Genomic DNA, 16370 nt, shown 5'->3' on the forward strand with positions numbered 1-16370 from the left:
GAGTAGGACCACAGACTTGGTCGCGGGTTCGCGATTGGACTCGACGAGTCCAGATATGGACTCGGTGACTCTGCGCTGTTCAGCGGAAACCCTAGCCGTTTGGTTTTGGAACGTATAAAATGGACTTATAGGCCGTCATTGTCCGTTTTAGCCTACTGAGAAGAACCCTAAACCGATTGTGTGCATTTGGAGCAAGGATTGAAGATCATTGTTGAGTTTGGAAGAGTTGTTGTGCAAGGAAGAGAAGGGCTTTGCTAAAGGAACAACAAGAGAATCACGTTCTGAGGCTTGGGAACGCAGAGAACACGTTATTCAGGTAATAAATCGAATTACAATCTTCCATTTGATGTGTATATGGATTTAGGGTTTATGGAACCCTTTTGGTGGCTAGATTGAATGTACCTTAGTCCCCAAACGATTGGAACCCTGTATTGGGACCTTTAGAGGTCCAGAACGTCCCATGCCTGTGCATTTCAGGAATTAAGAGAGGTTTTGGATTGGAATCCTTATGCCTTAAGTCAAAATGTAAATTATAAGTCTTGGGGTGTAGCATGAGCACCTAAATGAAGGCCTTACGTGATGGACTAACTTAGGAGGACCAGACCTATGAATAGTCGAGACAATACTGATCTTAGGAAGCAGTTTGATCGACTACATGGCATGGACTCGCCGAGTCCAATGAACAGACTCGGCGAGTAGCTTGGAGAATAACTGGGACTCGTCGAGCTGTTCTTCAGACTCAGCGAGTGGAGTCGGGGTGGCCCCGCGATTCTTCCACGAGGAACTCGTCGAGTCAAGAGAGATACTCGACGAGTAGAAAGGGAACATCAGGAAGTTATGAGGACGTCTAGACTCGCCGAGTCGCCATAGCACTCGCCGAGTCCGGTCAAGTTGACCGTTGACTGTTGACCAGAGTTGACCTACATGTGATTTCTTAGGGGCAGTTGTCTTGAATGATAAAAGTGTTAATAAGGGATATATGATATTTTAGGGAGTCTGTAGCTCGGCGGATCGAGTACGAGTGATTTCAGGAGTTGCTAGCTTTCGATATTCACGAGGTGAGTCTTCTCACTATACTGTACCCGAAAGGGTTTGACTGTGTGACCGGAAGGTCGGATATGATATGTGATATATGTGCTATATGTGGTAAGTTAATTGTTATATGTGCTGTGTATGTTTTATGGGCCGGAAGGCAATATGTTATGGGCCGGAAGGCGAATATGTTATGGGCCGGAAGGCGATAATGTTACGGGCCGGAAGGCGTTGCGTTGTGGACCGGAAGGTCAGGGCCTGGAAAGGCGTATATGTGTAAGTAGTATACTGGGGAACTCACTAAGCATTTATGCTTACAGTTGTTATGTATGTGTTTCAGGTACTAGCGAGGACCGTGGGAAGGCACCGGCGTGATGCGTACACACTGTTCGATATTTTGAGATCTTGGGGATTTTATGATTGTATTTTGACATAAATCTTGGAATAATTTTATTTAGTTTGAATAAAGTCACTTTATTTGAAATGGAAAATTTGTTTGAAAATTTGCGTTGTTACAATTGGTATCAAAGCCTTGGTTTGAGGGATTCGGGTGTACCTTCGGGTGTAACTGAACTCAAACTGAGGATTCGAGGAAATTTTTTTAAAAAAAAATAATAATAAAGGCATAAACTTTTATAAATGATAACGTGGTAAACAAGAAACAAGCAGTGTGTACGATCAGCCAGCGCCCGAACGGTAATGATCCCCAGAATACCTTACAATGTTATGTTATGCAATGAATTATGAATTGTTATGCATGCTAGAAGACTAAGTATTCATGATAGGACTAGAGTGGCCTGATTTGTGATGCCTTAGTCTAGGGAGTTTGCCAATATGAGATATTTGATAGCGTACAGGTAGATAGTGCATATCAAAAGTAGAGTACTCACTTTTCGGGGTTTGGGGAGGAAGATTTGGGACGAATGCTGATACGGTGTGGTCGGTAGTATTGGGCCCGTACTACCGAAGACACCGGGTCGGTGGGAGACCTAAGTAAGAATCCCTGGATATCGGAGACTGAGTAGGGTTGCGTTATCGAGTGCAATTGTACTTGATAGAGTCTCTGATAATTTTATGTTGTATTTCAGAGACATCATGGTTACAACACGCCACGGGGCGAGTTCGAGCAGTGTGAGCGACGAGGATATTCATCAGATGATTCAGGAGGAGGTAGCTGCAGCGATCCGGGCTGAGATCCCGGAGATGTTTGGGTCTATTAAGACCACCCTGATGGAGACGTTCGAAGAGCGGTACGCCGCACTGACTGAAGCTGCAGCCGTTGCCGCTACCGCAGCCGTGGTCGCTGCCAGGCCACAAGGGGGCGCTTCTACACTTGCTTATGCCCGGAGCACCTGAGAGTACGGTTCGCTTTGAACCAGCTCCGTCTGGGAGCGAAGGATTGGTGGAAGTTCGTAACGGCGAACTTCACTTTGGCGGAGATTATAGCAGTGACATGGGAGAGGTTTACTGCCATGTTCAGGGACGAGTACGTTCCCCCAGTGGAGAGGGAACGATTGATTAAGGAGTTCTTGGCCCTTAAGCAGGGTACTGATTCGGTTGCGGTGGTCACGCGGAAGTTTCATGAGAGGGCGATGTTCTGCCCCGAGCTGGTGTCTACAGAGCAGTCGCGGATGAGCCGGTACTTGGGTGTTTTGAGGAGGGATATCCGAGAGTTTGTGTCGAACTCCACCTATCGTACTTTTACTGAGCTTCAGGCGAATGCCAGGAAGCGCGAGATCGAGTTGGAGACCCAGGCCAGGGAGGAGGCCGAGTCTCGGCAGATGGACCGGCGGCCGGCTCAGTCTCAGCCGGCAGCCAAGCGGACCAAGTCCGCCGATTTGAGGACGGGAGGTCCGAAGGGCCGCACTTGCGGAAAGTGCGGCAAGGGTCACGATGGGGCGTGTCGAGCTGGTGGTTGCTACAAGTGTGGCAAGGAAGGACACATTGCCAGGGATTGTCCTAAGGGGTTTATGGTTTGTTTTCATTGCAACCAGACAGGCCATCGGAAGGCCGAGTGCCCGCAGCTTCGTCAGGGATCTACACCTACTACCATGACTATTGAGACTCGACCGGCGAAGGTCGAGGCCCCGAGGGCTTGCGGGAGAGCCTTTCAGCTGACTGCGGAGGAGGTCCGTGCTGCGCCCGATGTTGTGGCAGGTATGCTGTAATTCACGTATTTATTTAAAGTCGAAATGTTATGCTTATGTTAATATATGTGTAGGTACTTTTCTTGTGAACTCTATGCCTGCTTTAGTGTTATTTGACTCGGGTGCGAGTAGGTCCTTTGTATCTTTAGCTTTTAGTCAGCATATCAGCATTAGTCGTGAGCCGTTAAGTCGGCCTCTGAGCGTTTCTATAGCGGCCAAGAGGGTGGTTTGTGCCACAGAGGTTCTTCGGGGATGCGTACTAGAGATTTTCGGGGTTGAGTTCCCGATTGACCTAATTCCTATTGCGATGGGTGATGTCTGTGTCATCGTGGGCATGGACTGGTTGAGTCGATTCAGCGCTGTCATCGACTGTGAGCGTCAGCTGGTGACTATACGAGACCCTAGTGGGGGAGTTCTTACGGTGTACGGCGAGGGTACCCGTTCGGGATCAGCTTTTTGTTCGGCCGCTAGGGCGAGGCAATGTCTACAGCAGGGATGTAAGGGTTTTGTGGCGTATGTGATGGATACGCGGGAGGCTTCCGAGAGACCAAGGTCAGTGGAGGAGGTCCCAGTGGTGCGCGAGTTTCCAGATGTCTTTCCCGAGGAGCTGCCGGGAGTACCTCCTGCAAGGCAAGTAGAGTTTGGTATCGACCTGATTCCGGGGGCTGCGCCTATTGCGAAGGTGCCTTATCATCTCGCACCTCCAGAGATGCAAGAGTTGTCCTCACAACTCCAGTAGTTGCTGGGGAAGGGATTTATTCGGCCGAGCAGCTCGCCGTGGGGAGCACCGATTCTGTTCGTCAAGAAGAAGGATGGTTCACACCGGATGTGCGTTGATTACCGGGAGTTGAACAAAGTGACGGTCAAGAACCGTTACCCGTTACCGAGAATCGATGATTTATTTGACCAGTTGCAAGGGGCATCTTGGTTTTCCAAGATCGATCTGAGGTTAGGGTACCATCAGGTAAGAGTGCGGGATGAGGACGTCCAGAAGACAGCATTTAGGACGCGATATGGGCATTACGAGTTTGTGGTGATGCCTTTCGGGCTCACCAATGCCCCGACGGTGTTCATGGACCTCATGAACAGGGTATGCAGGCCGATGCTGGATCGGTTTGTGATTGTATTTATCGACGACATCCTAGTGTATTCGCGATCTAGAGAGCATCATGAGGGACATTTGCGGGAGGTCCTTGAGGTACTGAGGTCGGAGAAGCTATATGCAAAGTTCTCCAAATGTGACTTCTGGTTGCGGGAGGTCCAATTTCTTGGACATGTTGTTAATCAGGCAGGGATATTGGTCGATCCGGCCAAGGTTGAGGCTGTGATGAGTTGGGAGGTACCGAAGTCACCTTCTGAGATCAGGAGTTTCCTTGGGTTGGCGGGGTACTATCGGAGGTTTATTAGGGACTTCTCCAAGATCGCAGTGCCGCTCACCAGATTGACCCGGAAGGGTGTTGCATTCTTATGGGGACCCGAGCAACAGACTTCCTTCGAGACACTTCGCCAGAGACTGTGTGAAGCCCCGGTATTAGCTCTTCCGGAAGGGATGGAAGATTTTGTCGTATATTGCGACGCATCGATTTCGGGACTGGGTCCAGTGTTGATGCAGAGAGGTCATGTGATAGCTTATGCATCGAGGCAGATAAAGCCTCACGAGGCGAGATATCCTACGCACGATTTAGAGTTGGGGGCAGTAGTGTTCGCTCTCAAGATTTGGCGTCACTACCTGTATGGGGTTCGATGTACGATATACATGGACCATAAGAGTTTGAAGTATTTGATGGATCAGCCCAACCTAAATATGCGTCAGAGGAGGTGGTTGGATGTGGTCAAGGATTATGATTGTGAAATCCTGTACCACCCGGGCAAGGCTAATGTGGTAGCTGATGCATTGAGCCGCAGGGCGGAGAGCACTCCATTGCGAGATGTATGTCTGAGACTGATGGTGATGACTCCGGTATTGGATGCTATTCGTGGGGCACAGGCCGAGGCTGTGAGATCCGAGATGCAGAAGAAAGAGCGAGTCGTTGGGTTAATTTCAGAGTTCGTTAAGGATGGACGAGGACTTCTGACGTTTTAGGGTCGGATTTGGGTACCGTTCGTGGGCGGTACGCGTGCTACTTTGATGGAAGAGGCTCACAGATCGAAATTCTCGATCCATCCTGGTGCTACGAAGATGTATTTGGACTTGAGGAAGGAATATTGGTGGCCCTATATGAAGAGAGACGTCACCTGGTTCGTTGAGAGGTGCTTGACCTGCCGTAGAGTTAAGGCCGAGCACCAGAGACCGCATGTCAAGTTGCAGCCTTTGGAGATTCCTGAGTGAAAGTGGGAACAAATTACTATGGATTTCATCACCAAATTACCGAGAACTGCCAGGGGAGTCGATGCAATTTGGGTGATTGTGGATAGGTTGACGACGAGTACACACTTCCTTGCCATCAGCGAGAGTTTATCAGCGGAGAAGTTGGCGGAGATATACGTGAGGGAAGTAGTATCTCGGCATGGAGTGCCGATCTCGATTGTTTCGGACCGTGATGTACGCTTCACTTCTAGGTTCTGGAAGAAATTCAATGAGGAGCTGGGTACTAAACTACATTTTAGTACCGCATACCATCCCCAGACAGACGGTCAAAGTGAGCGGACGATTCAGACACTGGAGGACATGCTTCGAGCGTGTGTGTTAGATTTCGGGGGTAGCTGGGATGCGTATTTACCATTGGCAGAGTTTTCCTACAACAACAGCCATCATTCGAGCATTGGTATGCCATCTTTTGAGTTGTTGTATGGTAGGAGGTGTCGGACCCCCATTTGCTGGGGAGAGGTGGGACAGAGAGTGATGGGCAGTACAGAGATCGTACTTCAGACGACAGAGCAGATTCAGCAGGTTAGACAGAGGTTATTGACCGCCCAGAGCCGACAGAAGAATTATGCGGACAGACGCCGGTCCGAGCTTGAATTTCAGGTTGGCGACTTCGTTCTCTTGAAGGTTTCTCCTTGGAAAGGAGTGACCCGGTTCAGGAAGAGGGGCAACCTGAAATGGACTTATAGGGGCAACCTGAAATGGACTTATAGGTCATCATTGGAAAGGAGTGATCCGGTCCGAGCTTGAATTTCAGGTTGACGCTGGTTCGAGTCTGTTCATTGGTCGCGGGTTCGCGACTGGACTTGACGAGTCCAGATATGGACTCGGTGAGTCTGCGCTGTTCAGCGGAAACCCTATCCGTTTGGTTTTGGAACGTATAAAATGGACTTATAGGTCGTCATTGTCTGTTTTAGCCTACTGAGAAGAACCCTAAACCGATTGTGTGCATCTGGAGCAAGGATTGAAGATCATTGTTGAGTTTGGAAGAGTTGTTGTGCAAGGAAGAGAAGGGCTTTGCTAAAGGAATAGCAAGAGAATCACGTTCTGAGGCTTGGGAACGCAGAGAACACGTTATTCAGGTAATAAATCGAATTACACTCTTCCATGTTGATGTGTATATGGATTTAGGGTTTATGGAACCCTTTTGGTGGCTAGATTGAATGTACCTTAGTCCCCAAACGATTGGAACCCTGTATTGGGACCTTTAGAGGTCCAGAACGTCCCATGCCTGTGCATTTCAGGAATTAAGAGAGGTTTTGGATTGGAATCCTTATGCCTTAAGTCAAAATGTAAATTATAAGTCTTGGGGTGTAGCATGAGCACCTAAATGAAGGCCTTACGTGATGGACCAACTTAGGAGGACCAAACCTATGAATGGTCGGGACAATACTGATCTTAGGAAGAAGTTTGATCGACTGCATGGCATGGACTCGCCGAGTCCAATGAACAGACTCGGCGAGTAGCTTGGAGAATAACTGGGACTCGTCGAGCTGTTCTTCAGACTTGGCGAGTGGAGTCGGGGTGGCCCCGCGATTCTTCCACGAGGAACTCGTCGAGTCAAGAGAGATACTCGACGAGTAGAAAGGGAACATCAGGAAGTTATGAGGACGTCTAGACTCGCCGAGTCGCCATAGCACTCGCCGAGTCCGGTCAAGTTGACCGTTGACCGTTGACCAGAGTTGACCTACATGTGATTTCTTAGGGGCAGTTGTCTTGAATGATAAAAGTGTTAATAAGGGATATATGATATTTTAGGGAGTCTGTAGCTCGGCGGATCGAGTACGAGTGATTTCAGGAGTTGCTAGCTTTCGATATTCACGAGGTGAGTCTTCTCACTATACTGTACCCGGAAGGGTTTGACTGTGTAACCGGAAGGTCGGATATGATATGTGATATATGTGCTATATGTGGTAATTTAATTGTTATATGTGCTGTGTATGTTTTATGGGCCGGAAGGCAATATGTTATGGGCCGGAAGGCAATATGTTATGGGCGTTATGGGCCGGAAGGCGTTGCATTGTGGACCGGAAGGTCAGGGCCTGGAAAGGCGTATATGTGTAAGTAGTATACTGGGGAACTCACTAAGCATTTATGCTTACAGTTGTTATGTATGTGTTTAAGGTACTAGCGAGGACCGTGGGAAGGCACTGGCGTGATGCGTACACACTGTTCGATATTTTGAGATCTTGGGGATTTTATGATTGTATTTTGACATAAATCTTGGAATAATTATATTTAGTTTGAATAAAGTCACTTTATTTGAAATGGAAAATTTGTTTGAAAATTTGCGTTGTTACAGTATGTAAAGGTACTCATGTATCAGGTAAGATACTAGTAATGACTCATGAATGAACTGACTCTTAATTTACTATAATCTAAATAGTTGATCATGTAGGTTTACACACTCTTACTCCTCAAGGGTGTGGGAAACTAAATGAAAGATGCAAACTATAACATCAATACATATATAATAATATAAGTGTATATGCATAGTTTAGTTCAAGAATGTAAAAATGGTTTTGTAAGACATCTTATGTTTTTTGAACAATGATTAACAATAACCTGAGATCATTTTAATATACATTTCAAAGGTAAAACTTTTGATAACAATGTGTTTTTAAGATTTAAAAACCATTTCATGCATCGCATTTTGTAGTATGTGAAATCTGTTAAATGACAAGCATAGTTATAAAATACATATCAATGATTTAATAACCTGTTTGTTTCTACTTGTATCCCCCCTTTAAAGCATTTAAAATCATTTAAAACATTGATTAGGGGTATGAACTCACTTGAAAGTTTGAAGATAGCGAGATGGAAAACCGGTCAGAGTTTCGTCTCGGGAAACGGATTTTTCTCGGGATCCTCGGGAATCTCGGGAGTAAAATCGACCTTCGGGACTTGAGTAAAATGATCAGGGCTTCAGGGTAGTGCAAGCACGGAAAACGAGGCAAAACGCAAGAAAACTGAGAGAGAATGAGCAATTTTTCCGGGAACCCTCGCATCCCTTTTATAGGGGCTGGAACCGCCTCGGTACACGGGGCGTACGCGTACGTCACGCATGACCGAGTCCTCGACTGCCTCGCATTTCGGATGGGACGGGGGTAGGCTCGCATAGGGGCGACGTGGACGATCTGAGGCCATGGCCTCGAGTACGCTGGGCGTACTCGTGTACACGGGGCGTACTTGCGTGACTCAGACTTCGGATAATACCGAAGGTTTTAATAAAAATTATATATAAATTATTTATTAAACTTTAAAAATTCATAACTTCTTTATCTGACGTCGGTTTTTGCCAGACTTTTTACCGCTGAATTACCATTGTCGAGACCTTCGATTCTCGTTTAGGTCATTTCGGCAAAAAGTCGCTCGATCTCCGATTCGAGTTTTTAGTTGTCTGATGCTAAGCCGAAATTGGAAAAATCTAAATTTCAATATACGAAGTCGGGATTGAGCATTCTTTTTACGTACGATCTCGGTTTAATGATATAAAACATAGTAGGTAGTTAAATAGAAACTTTTTGGATATTTTATTATCAACGTTTATTTTTATTAACTCAAAAATGGTTACAATACTTGACCTATTAGGCCATTACAAAGAGTTGAAATATTGGGTTGTCACATCATCCCCCCGTTAGAGGGAATTTCGTCCCGAAATTTAAAGTAGTAAGGACACTAGTGAAAATGAAAGAGATGAGGGTACTTTTGTTTCATCTGATCTTCGCGTTCCCATGTGAATTCAGGTCCCCGCTTGGCGTTCCAACGAACCTTCACGATGGGTATGCAACTTTGTTTTGTTTGTTTGACCTCTCGGTCCATGATTTCTAATGGTTCTTCCACAAAGTTGAGGCTCTCGTTGATCTCGATTTCGTCGAGTGGAATAACAAGAGTCTCATCGAACAAACACTTTTTCAAGTTTGAGACGTGGAAGGTTGGATGTATGTTACTAAGTTCACGCGGTAGGTTAAGCTTGTAAGCCACAGGGCGGATTCTGGCAAGAATCTCGAAAGGCCCTATGTATCTTGGATTTAGTTTCCCCCACTTTCCAAAGCGTATTAAACCCTTCCACGGTGAGACCTTTAATAAAACGTGGTCTCCTACCTGGAATTCCAAAGGTTTCCTCCTTTGGTCAGCGTAGCTTTTCTGTCGGTCTTTAGAGGCTTTCAATCGTTCACGAATCTGAACGATCTTCCCTGTTGTTTCTCGTATGATTTCAGGACCGGTGAGAGTGCTTTCAGGCACTCTTCCTTTAGCTAACTGGGTATCGCCAACTTCAGTCCAACACAGAGGGGATTTGCACTTTTGACCATAGAGGGCCTCGAATGGAGCTGCCTTTATGCTCGTGTGATAACTGTTGTTGTAGGAAAACTCGACAAGAGGTAAATGGGTATCCCAAGCTTTTCCAAAGTCAATCACACATGAATGCAACATATATTCTAAGGTTTGGATACTTCTCTCACTTTGCCCGTCGGTCTGTGAATGGTAGGCTGTACTCATGTCCAGCCTAGTTCCTAGGGATTTTTGTAATGACTGCTAGAACCTCGAAGTGAATCAACTATCTCAGTCTGAGATGATAGATAAAGCAACACCGTGTAGCCTTACAATCTCCCTAATGTAAGTTCGGGTAAGTTTCTCCATCTTGTCTGTTTCTTTGATCGGTAGGAAGTGTGCAGACTTGGTCAGTCTATCGACGATGACCCATATGGAATCAAGTCCACCCGTCGTCTTGGGAAACTTGGTTATGAAATCCATAGTGATCCGTTCCCACTTCCATTATGGTATCTCCGGTTGTTGTAGAAGACCAGAGGGTTTCTGGTATTCGACCTTGACCTTTGCGCAAGTAAGACATTTACTCACGAAGGTAGCAATATCTGCTTTCATGTTAGGCCACCAGTATAACTTTTTAAGATCCAAATACATCTTATCTGAACCCGGATGGACGGAATAACGAGTGTTGTGAGCTTCTGTCATGACCAAGTCTCTGAAGCCACCATGTTTCGGTGTCCAGATCCGATCCATTAGGTATAAGGCTCCGCCACCCTTGGCTTCTAAGTTCTTATCCATCCCTCTAAGGGATTCACCAGCCACGTTTTCAGGTTTCAAAGCGTCGAGCTGAGCCCCCTTAATTTGCGTGGACAAGTGTGAATGGATAGTTAGAGTCAAGGATTTGACTCTACGACCAGTATATTCTTTCCGACTCAGGGCGTCGGCTACTACATTGGCTTTACCCGAATGATAACGAATTTCACATTCGTAATCGCTGAGTAGCTCGACCCACCGTCGTTGTCTCATGTTGAGCTCTTTCTGGTCGAAAATGTGTTGTAGACTCTTATGGTCCGTAAAGATCGTGCTTTTTGTACCATATAGGTAATGTCGCTAGATCTTCAGAGCAAACACAACTACTCCTAGTTCAAGATCGTGGGTTGTGTAGTTGACCTCATGTGTCTTCAGCTGTCTTGAGGCATAGGCGATGACTTTACCTCGCTGCATCAGAACACATCCGAGCCCTTGATTGGATGCATCGCAATAGATAATGAAGTCTTTTATCCCCTTGGGGAGGGATAATATCGGGGCGGTGCACAAGGCTCGTTTGAGCGTTTGGAACGCTCTTTCCTGTTTCTCTTCCCAGTCAAAGGCCACGCCTTTCTGGGTCAGGGTTGTAAGAGGTTTTGCTATGCTGGAGATGTTCTGAATGAACCTGCGATAGTAGCCAGCGAGACCTAGAAATTGATGAATTTCGGTAGGTGTCTTTGGTGTTGACCAGTTCTTAATGGCTTTGATCTTGGAGGGGTCCACATGTATAGCTTCTTCACTAACCACATGGCCTAAAAATTCGACTCGCAGAATCCAGAATTTGCACTTTGAGAACTTCGCGTAGAGCTTCTCCGATCGCAATGTCTCTAAGATTTTACGGAGATGTTGACTATATTCCTCCTTACTTCGAGAGTAGATGAGTATGTCATCAATGAAGACGATGACAAACTGATCCAAGTAAGGATGACACACCCTATTCATCAGATCCATGAATACTGCGGGCGCGTTAGTTAATCCGAATGGCATCACTACAAACTCGTAGTACCCATAACGAGTTCGGAAGTCTGTCTTGGGAACATCCTCCTCTAACACTCGTAGTTGGTGATATCCGGATCTCAGATCTATCTTCGAGAAGTAGTTGGCTCCTTGAAGTTGATCAAATAAATCATCAATGCGGGGCAGGGGATAACGATTTTTAATGGTAAGTTTGTTGAGTTCTCTATAGTCATTGCACATGCGAAACGATCCATCTTTCTTCTTGACGAGCAAGACCGGTGCTCCCCATGGTGAGAAGCTTGGTCGAATGAATCCCTTCTTGAGAAGTTCGTTAAGTTGACTGGAAAGTTCCTGCATCTCTGTCGGTGCCAAACGATAAGGAGATTTGGCTACTGGGGTAGCTCCTGGCACTATGTCGATTTTGAACTCGACTTGGCGTTGTGGTGGTAAACCGAGATGTTTTTCTAGGAATATGTCGGGAAAGTCGCATACTTCTGGGATTTTCTTGATGTCCTTCAGTTCTTGACTGGTATCGACGACGTGTGCTAGGAATGCATGATGTTCCTTTCGCAAGCACTTCTGGGCTTGAATGCATGAAATGATACAAAGGCTCGTACTAGGTTTGTCGCCGCAGATAATTAAGGTTTTGTTGTTAGGAAGGTTAAGACGAACTGCTTTTTCAAAGCACAAGATGTCGGCGCGAAGAAGACTCAACCAATCCATACCGATGATAACGTCGAAACATTTAATTGGGACTGGCATGAGATCTATCTTGAAAGTATGGCCATCTAAAGCTAAGGTACAACCTACGTATATGCAATTTGTACTCTCTGTTTTCCCGTTAGCCATTTCTACCGTGAATGGACTATCTAATGCACATGGTTTTTGTTTAAGCAGGTGTGCAAATTTGTGACTCACAAAGCTTTTCTCGGCTCCACTATCGAAAAGTATGCAAGCATATGAGTTATCGAGGAGGAACGTACCAGTAACTATCGTAGGATCAGCTACTGCTTCCTCGTGGCCTAGGGCCATAACTCTTCCTACTCCGCCAGCCATCCCCGCTTTAGGGCAGTTCCTCTTGTAATGGCCCACTTCGCCACAACCGTAGCAGGCTTGGCCCATACCGGCATTAGGGACCTGGGCGGCTTGAGTTGTTGGAGTCTTGCAGTAACGGGCAGTGTGCCCCTTCCTGTTGCAGTTAGAGCAGGACATCTCCTTGCAAGATCTGTGGTGGTGGAAGTTGCACTTGGTGCACTTCTGAAGGGTTCCAGCATAAGTTTTTGCTGGTAAGGGGTTCGCAGGGACAACAGGAGTCACTGTGGCAGCATTGATCGCCACAAGTTGTTTATTGGGGGATCCTTGCGAAGCCCTCTTTTCCTCTTATTCCACCCCTTCTGGTTGTAGTCGGGGTTGGACTTTTGTGGCACGGGTGTAGGGATTGTTGGGTTCTGAGGCTTTTGGTGATCGATGAGAGATTGTGCCAGTTCCTTGGCACTATCAAAAGTGATAGGCCTGGAAGCTAGTACACTTGACTGGATCTGGGGCGATAGTCCCCAGATATACCTTTCGATCTTCTTGCTCTCGAGAGCAACCATATCGGGGCATAAGTTCTCCAGATCACAGAACCTATTAGTGTAGGTCGTGATGTCAGATCCTACCATTTGCAGGCCCCAAAACTCCTGCTCGAGTTTCTGTACTTCGCCTCGAGGGCAGTACTCCCTCATCAGCATGTCTTTCAACTTTTCCCAGTTGATGGAATACGCCACCACCAGAGTTAGATACTTAACATGGCTGTTCAACCATGTTAATGCTCTGTGAGAGAAGGTACAAGCTGCAAATTTGACCTTGTTGCCTTCTTGGCATCCGCAGATCTCGAAGACAGATTCCATCTTCTCGATCCACTGTCTTAACACCATAACACCCCCAGTTCCGTTGAAGCTGCGGGGTTTGGCGTTCGTGAAATCCTTGTAAGTGCATTCCCTAGGGTGTCCATGGCTTTCGCCGTGGTTCGAGGGGGGTGCACCTGTTCCCGATCCACTAGGGACAGGAGCGTTGATTGCTGACACAGCAGCTGCAACTGCTATTGTGAAAGCTGCCTGGAACATGCTGGCATCAAAAGGATTAGGTGGTTGAACAGGTACAGGCGGTGGTGGAGGTGGTGGTATCAGTGTTTTGTTGATTGGATTACACCTTGTACTTCTGCGTGGCGGCATCTTTAACTGCACCTTTAAAAGATGACGACATGGATAAGAATAAATGATTTGTGAATGTGTCTCATGGACTAACTCCCCATACTCCAACCACAGAATGAATAGAATGACTAACTGACAATGATAGCATTGATAATAATTTCCATAAGATTAGATATCTGTCAATAGTACTGGAATTACAGGTGTAACAAGTTTGGGAAAAATGGCCTAGAAGTAGGTCTTACATCAACTAAGATGGAAAATTTTGACAGAATTACAACTAGATCAAGACCTAACAGGCCTAAGATTTATTCAGTAAGACCAAATACCCATATGGTATTTCTTTATGGTTGTGTTGGTAAGTTTTTAGACTTGTTGCCACATCACAACCATTCTTAGGCATATGCTAATCTCTTCTTGGACCAGCATAGTTGATCAGGCTATGCCTTTCCCAAGACTGACCATATATCCCCAGGCCTATTTGTGATATTCAACAATCGAAATACTTTTGTTCTTGTCATTGTGACACTGGTTTTAGTATGTATGCAGGCACGTATACTTTGTTAAATATTTATTTAAAAGTATATCTCTTAGACAGAGTGTTTTAATCCCATGTATTTATAGTTAGTATATCTTTTATGGGTTGATATACTATATTCACTATAAACAATGCTCTGATACCAATCTGTCACACCCCAAAACCGAGAGCGGCGGAAAAGTTCTGGGGCGGAGGACGTCATGTAATGTATTTCAACAAATGTAATATAATAAACAAGAAACAACATCATCCATTACATTATAAGTAAAGTTTTAATACATGTGTGTTCTTTCATTGTAGTAAGACACCAAAAATATACAATCAAAATAAAAGACGAGATTTGTCTACTCCGTCTTCTCAAAACGTGGCCTCCATACCTGTCTACTGATGACATGAGAATACAAGTTATTTTGAAAGCGAGTATCAACTTTAAAGCTGGTGAATTCATAAGTATATAAGTGTCATTGCCTTGTTTGTGAAAAGCTGTTATGAAGGCCTTGTGGATCGTTGATTGAAAATGTTGATGTAAGAATGAAAAACCCTAGAAAATCCCTTATTTCCTATCAGTTTGAGATGTAGTCTTCTACCAAGACCTGAATGTTTTGTTTGTAAAATGATAGTTTTCCTTTAACTGTTTAGTAATAAAGTACTTAGTCTAACTTATCGTTTATGTGAAAGTATCACAAAATAAAGTAAACAGGAAAATGTACTACTGTAAGTGTTGTCACTGGGTACTAGGACTAACACAGCATAGGTAACTGTTATCCCGAGGTACTAGGGTTAACACGACCTATATAACCTAATGAACATCCGAAGATTGTCCAATTGTCCTCTGTAGCAGCAGCAGGGGGGAGGAAGGGTTAGTCCCTGTAAAGGTACTCCTAGTATAAGTAATAACCGTAGGCATCCATAGATGTTCATTACCCACTGTTGCTAACAGATGGGTTCCGGAATGGTTAGTCCCGTTCATATATCCCGAGGTATTGGGGATAGAGTCCTATTCTAGATATCCCGAGGTACTGGGGATATGAAGGAGAATTTACACAGAAGGTACTAATAAATTATCCTCACAATTCGTGATACAAATATTCAAATAAGTATACATAGGTAAAGGTATCAATGTAAAGGTACTTAGGTAATGTGTTCATGTATCAGGTAAACATATGTAAAGGTACTCATGTATCAGGTAAGGTACTAGTAAAGACTCATGAATGAACTGACTCTTGTATGATTCCTTGTAATAGGAATAATGTTTTGTTATCTTCCAATTATCCCTATGATAATTTACTGTAATCTAAATAGTTGATCATGTAGGTTTACACACTCTTAGTACTCAAGGGTGTGGGAAACTAAATGAAAGATGCAAACTATAACATCAATACATATATAATAATATAAGTGTATATGCATAGTTTAGTTCAAGAATGTAAAAATGGTTTTGTAAGACATCTTATGTGTTTTGAACAATGATTAACAATAACCTGAGGTCATTTTAATATACATTTCAAAGGTAAAACTTTTGATAACAATGTGTTTTTAAGATTTAAAAACCATTTCATGCATCGCATTTTGTAGTATGTGAAATCTGTTAAATGACAAGCACAGTTATAAAATACATATCAGTGATTTAATAACCTGTTTGTTTCTACTTGTATCCCCCCTTTAAAGCATTTAAAATCATTTAAAACATTGATTAGGGGTATGAACTCACTTGAAAGTTTGAAGATAGCGAGATGGAAAACCGGGCAGAGTTTCGTCTCGGGAAACGGATTTTTCTCGGGATCCTCGGGAATCTCGGGAGTAAAATCGACCTTCGGGACTTGAGAAAAATGATCAGGGCTTCGAGGTAGTGTGAGCACGGAAAACAAGGCAAAACGCAAGAAAACTGAGAGAGAATGAGCAATTTTTCCGGGAACCCTCGCATCCCTTTTATAGGGGCGGGAACCGCCTCGGTACGCAGGGCGTACGCGTACGTCACGCATGAACGAGTCCTCGACTACCTCGTACTTCGGATGGGACGGGGGTAGGCTCGCATAGGGGTGACGTGGACGATCCGAGGCCGTGGC

This window comes from Lactuca saligna, chromosome 3 (genome assembly GCF_052625555.1).
Source record: "Lactuca saligna cultivar CGN05327 chromosome 3, ASM5262555v1, whole genome shotgun sequence".
Classification (NCBI taxonomy): Eukaryota; Viridiplantae; Streptophyta; class Magnoliopsida; order Asterales; family Asteraceae; genus Lactuca; species Lactuca saligna.